Source organism: Hyperolius riggenbachi, unplaced genomic scaffold (genome assembly GCF_040937935.1).
Source record: "Hyperolius riggenbachi isolate aHypRig1 unplaced genomic scaffold, aHypRig1.pri scaffold_141, whole genome shotgun sequence".
Classification (NCBI taxonomy): domain Eukaryota; kingdom Metazoa; phylum Chordata; class Amphibia; order Anura; family Hyperoliidae; genus Hyperolius; species Hyperolius riggenbachi.
The window spans coordinates 128586-134397 of record NW_027152355.1 but is presented as its reverse complement, the minus strand read 5'-3'; the positions used below and the strand labels follow the sequence as shown (position 1 = coordinate 134397).

General features: G+C 45.5%; 1 long non-coding RNA gene across 1 annotated transcript; it reads left to right on the top strand.

The window, feature by feature from the left end:
• Positions 1–1150: 1150 nt before the first annotated feature.
• Positions 1151–4064, top strand: LOC137543647 (uncharacterized). The gene is made up of 3 exons (XR_011025558.1): positions 1151–1203; positions 1309–1398; positions 3832–4064. It is a non-coding gene; the product is annotated as an uncharacterized lncRNA (long non-coding RNA).
• The last annotated feature ends 1748 nt before the right edge of the window (positions 4065–5812 follow it).

Genomic DNA, 5812 nt, shown 5'->3' with positions numbered 1-5812 from the left:
GAGTTTCCTGTGTATGTAGAAACTGCTGTTGAAGAAGGCAGTGGAGGAGCAGCCTGTGTTGCCTAGTGTCCTAACCTTTGTGTTCCTCTTCCTTTGGTGTAGCTGTTGTTCGCTCTGCTGCTGCTGCTGCCTCGGGGACAGATGCTGGACTGTCTTTTCTGCCTGGCCAATCTGTGGCCTTACCTCCGCCAGAACTAAGTGCTGGTGAGTTTCCTGTGTATGTAGAAACTGCTGTTGAAGAAGGCAGTGGAGGAGCAGCCTGTGTTGCCTAGTGTCCTAACCTTTGTGTTCCTCTTCCTTTGGTGTAGCTGTTCGCTCTGCTGCTGCTGCTGCCTCGGGGACAGATGCTGGACTGTCTTTTCTGCCTGGCCAATCTGTGGCCTTACCTCCGCCAGAACTAAGTGCTGGTGAGTTTCCTGTGTATGTAGAAACTGCTGTTGAAGAAGGCAGTGGAGGAGCAGCCTGTGTTGCCTAGTGTCCTAACCTTTGTGTTCCTCTTCCTTTGGTGTAGCTGTTGTTCGCTCTGCTGCTGCTGCTGCCTCGGGGACAGATGCTGGACTGTCTTTTCTGCCTGGCCAATCTGTGGCCTTACCTCCGCCAGAACTAAATGCTGGTGAGTTTCCTGTGTATGTAGAAACTGCTGTTGAACAAGGCAGTGGAGGAGCAGCCTGTGTTGCCTAGTGTCCTAACCTTTGTGTTCCTCTTCCTTTGGTGTAGCTGTTGTTGGCTCTGCTGCTGCCTTGGGGAGTGATGCTGCAGTGGTTCTGCTGACCCTCCAATCTGTGGACTTATCTCCGGCAGGAGCAAGTGCTGGTGAGTTTCCTGTGTATGTAGAAACTGCTGTTGAACAAGGCAGCCGAGGAGCTGGCTGTGTTGCCTAGTGTCCTAACCTTTCTATGTGTGCTCCTTTTTGTGTAGCTCATGTGATTTCTGGGTCGAGTGTGGATGAGGGCCTGCAGTCTGACTCATGGCAACAAGAGGAGGCTTCCCATGGAGCAGCAAGTGCTGGTTAGTTTCCTGTGTATGTAGAAACTGCTGTTGAACAAGGCAGCCGAGGAGCTGGCTGTGTTGCCTAGTGTCCTAACCTTTCTATGTGTGCTCCTTTTTGTGTAGCTCATGTGATTTCTGGGTCGAGTGTGGATGAGGGCCTGCAGTCTGACTCATGGCAACAAGAGGAGGCTTCCCATGGAGCAGCAAGTGCTGGTGAGTTTCCTGTGTATGTAGAAACTGCTGTTGAACAAGGCAGCCGAGGAGCTGGCTGTGTTGCCTAGTGTCCTAACCTTTCTATGTGTGCTCCTTTTTGTGTAGCTCATGTGATTTCTGGGTCGAGTGTGGATGAGGGCCTGCAGTCTGACTCATGGCAACAAGAGGAGGCTTCCCATGGAGCAGCAAGTGCTGGTGAGTTTTATGTGTTAGTATATGTCCTTGAGGCAAAAGGATATGAAGAGGGATTTGCTGGCTAACATATCTTCCTTGTGAAAACACTGTGACAGTGTAGCATGTGGCCGGTGGAGAGGTGTGTGGGTAATGTTCCCAGTCAATACATCTCAAAGCATGCAGCTAATCTGCCACAAAGGACCTTTCAATGGCTCTTGAATGGCAAGTGACACATGGGTTGGTGAGGTAGTGAGTGCACATGAGCATATACGCCTTTGTTAAGGATTTGCTAGTGCCTGACTCCATTCTTTTTCTTGTATGATCTACAATGCTCCATGTCCAACCACACCTACATGGCATGGCATTTTGCAGGGACTATCAATTTTGACCAATAGGAATGCTGCCATTGGAGGTTAGATGTTGTAATTCACATTGAAAGAAGGAATCTCTGAATGCAAACATTAATCCTCTACATGGCGTTTGATTTTGTGTAAGATATGTTGTTGGTATGGTGAAATAAACAGACAACATTCACTATTAAGTTTCAGCAATGCATTGGTACTGACCTTGGGTGTGTGAAGCCTCATCAGCCTTCAGAGGCTTCCCACCTTTTCCTCTGTCGTTGGTGGTGCAGGGCAGGGAACCCAGAGCTGACCATTTGTTTATTTGGGCAATGTTACCCTTTTGCCCCTCCAGTGGGGGCACTTTAGTGACGATTATAATTGTGATTGTTGTGAATAGGCATTTTCCATGCTTCACACTGTAGTATGCTGGCCACTTGTGTCTGAGCATTACAGTTGCTGCATGGCGAATGCCTATTGTAGTCAATTTCTGTCAAGAGGACCCGTACTGTGCATGTGGTTGCGTGTGCTAGGTTCCGAGGTCAATAGCAGTTGGTTGAGGAGGATAGTGTCCACCACCATGGGACGGAGGAGGGGGGAAACGGTTAATAGGATCCAAAGCCTCGATACACCACAGGTGGTTCCCCCCCACCCCCCCCATGGTAATGTTTTGGCAAGACTGGTTCCATGTAACCACCATGGAGGCTGTCCATGTACTTTACAGTGAGAAGCACATACAAATTAGATATGTGTATTTTGTCTGTATGTGCTTCTCACTGTAGAGTCCATGGCCAGCCTCCATGGTGGTTACATTGAAGCAGTATATATGTATGTCGATGTCTCCAATCAATCAAGGTGAAGATAATAGTACCATGTACCTGAGTCTGCAAACCGTACATTAAAGGGTGCCAAAAGGAACAGCTGGCATATACTGGTATTTTTGAGAGCACATCCAACCAACAGATCACTCAGGGCAAACATTTGATGATACAGGGATTGTATGGCTGGCTTCACTGGCAACAGAATGTGATTGTATTTCAGTATGAAAATGATCAATATCTGTGGAGATGCTGCCAATGCCTTGTGGTTTCCACACACACCACTCATACATTACCAGCTCTGCTGAGCGGTAGTCCCCCTCTGTCCCTGTTGCTTCTTCTCTGCGCTGGCCTCCATCTGCACTTATTGGTGCTTTACTTTTAAACAGAGGGTGGTGTAGTGTGTCAAGTTTGTGCCGTGCCAGGAAGTTATATGAAGCAGCAGTCAAGTGCTGCACAAAAAGCTGGGGGGGGGCACAGGGTGACTTGTGCTGTCAGTAGCCGGGAATGTTTTGCTGCTACTGTCATCCATTTGAGTGCCACTATAGAGCCACTCCCAAAGGCCCCGTCAATTTTTGAAATGTTATGCATGTATTGATTGAAAGTAAAGATTTAACTACAACAATAGTGTAGGCAGTGTTTGGGCACTGATTTCACAGCATATTCCATCACACTCAGGGATGCAGCTGTATATAACCGGCACTCTAGTTTTGTGATTTGTGGCCTTCAAAAGTCAATAGCATTTCCTTTGGAACTAAATAAGTTGCATGACTTTGCTGTTTGTGTGTCCCTAATATTTAGTGCAACTGCCCCTGAAGAAGCATGTCGATCATGTGCTGTGGTCAAAGTTATCAAGGATTTGAGACATCTCATTTGACCATGAAGACAGGCAAATACATCATCAGCACTGTTAAGCAACTGTTATTGTTTTCAAGGAAACATCCATATTAGTCCATATCCCTCTCAATCTGGTTTTCCTTTAAAGCCGCATCACACGCTTTGCAATGTTATGCAGTACATTAACTTTCGGGTCAGGAAACGTATTTCTTTGTATTAAACATTGCGGGCCATTGTGACAGTATGTAAATGCAAAAGTGATGGTTTGGATTTGTTTTCTGTTCATTTTCAACTATAGCTCACACTGACTCAAATCATGATGTTGTCATTGTGTTGGAGCCTGTGCATGCTGACCCGATTTTTTAATTTCTTGTATTTGTAATGTCTTGTTTTTTGGGAAAGGTTGTTTGGGTTGTTGCAAACTTCGACTTAGAAACCATTTACTCTTCTCTTCCTAGGTGATGAAATGTCACTGCCTAGTGGCACGGATGGGATGGGTGAATTGCCAGGGCCAAACCTCAACCTTCATGTCTCTGCAGAATCCAACACCACTATACCTATTCTGTCACCAACGTCTGACCAGGCCAGCTCCGGCACCTCCTCCCATTCCACTAATTACACGCGGGCCGACTATAATAACGACCGGTGGCATTCCCGGCAGTTTCTGCAGGCCCAACAGGACTATCGGGGACTCATGGAGGAACACATGGCCCGGTTCCACCAGGACTTTCTCACCTTCAATCGTACTGCTACGGACATGGGGGGAAATGTGCAGAGACTGGCCAATGCTGGAGTGGGCCAAGAGGCGATCCACCTGCGTTTGGCCGAGGGTCTTGATCGCCAGAACTTAATTCTGAGCCGGATGGCTCGGGTTGGGGAAACCCAAAATGCGATCTTGGGGCGGTTGGCTGATGGTGTTGAGCGTCAAAACCTCACTCAAGCCAGAATGGCTGAAGCCATTGAAAGGCAAAATGAAATATCTGAACGCCAGAATGCTTTGCTCAACCAAATTTTGAATAAATAATTTTTGGGGCCACACATTGCAGTTCCATTTTTTTTCTTTTGGGGGTATACCTTATTAAGAGTGTTAATCTTTAAAAAACATGCATCTTATTAGGTTCATACATTACTGTCCTTTGAAGAGTACTTTGTTGAAACCAAACAATTCATACTGAGGTATGGCCACCAATAGATTAGTTGACATTGTGTAGGGCGACTTTTTGTCCCCCAAATGTTTTGAGAACATTCACTATGTCCTTACTTACACATTGACTATTGGAATATTATAATGCTGTCTGAGTGTGAAGTTCTCAGCCATCATTGTAGTTGGGCGCTTGGTACTGTGACCATGCCAATAGGTTATGTATAACAAGTTGACCACACACTGCAGAAAGCATTGGCCTGAAGGCCCACAAACAGTGAAATGGATGTAAATTAAAATCAGTCTCACTTTAATGTATGTTGCCTGAGAATACATGCACTGTTGGTGGCCCGTGTGGCGAGGGAGTTTGAACTGTGCATTATGCTGGATACACACGGTGCGTTTGCGCACTCCATTTTCCCGTCAATTGGTTTTTTGCAAACATGGCCAATGAGGAAAATGGAGTGCGCAAACGCAGCGTGTGTATCCAGCATGAGGGGTTTGGATAAAGAGAATGAGGCCAGTAATGTAACCAGAATCTCCTGATCATGTGTAGTGAAGGAAGCCTAAGTTGTAGCAACTATAGAACAACAACACAATGCTGACCACAAGTGTAGAATTAGAAAGATATATTTTAAAATTTCCCATTAAAATAAAATCAAAAGCCGAAGAGGCAAAAATATAAAACTATATACACACACAATAAATAACTATATACACACTATATACAAATATATACACAATATATACAAATATATATGTTATAATTTAAGTAGGCCTCAGTTATTTGGACTGAGTTAGTCAAAAAGGCTTGATGAGCAGACCTGTCCTTTAAGGGGATTTTCTCTGAAGAGAGAAAATCTGCAGTTCTGTCAGCAGAACTAGAACATACCAAGAAGCTGTTCTGAACAAGGCCGCGGGTCTCTCTGACCTGGGCATGTACCACCACCAGAACAGAAAACATTGGCCATGTTTACAAAACATCCACATTCCTGTAAGTAAAGGAAAGGTGACATTAAATATTAATCGAGTAGGCGTGTAAGATGACACCACGAGTAGGGTCCACCAATAAACTGGTTTAGGGGGTGGCGAAGGTGATGTCATATTTAACTCTTTCCTAGTCGCTATTAAAGGTTGAGGGAGCTATGAGAGCTCACTTCTGCTCTTGACTTTCACGCTAGCTCGCCAGGCTGACTGGGACTCTTAAACATGTTATTCCTTCTGTAATCTGATATAATGTATGCTGTACATAGATAGTCTAGATGTAACATAGAGTAGATACAAGAAGACCTGGGTAT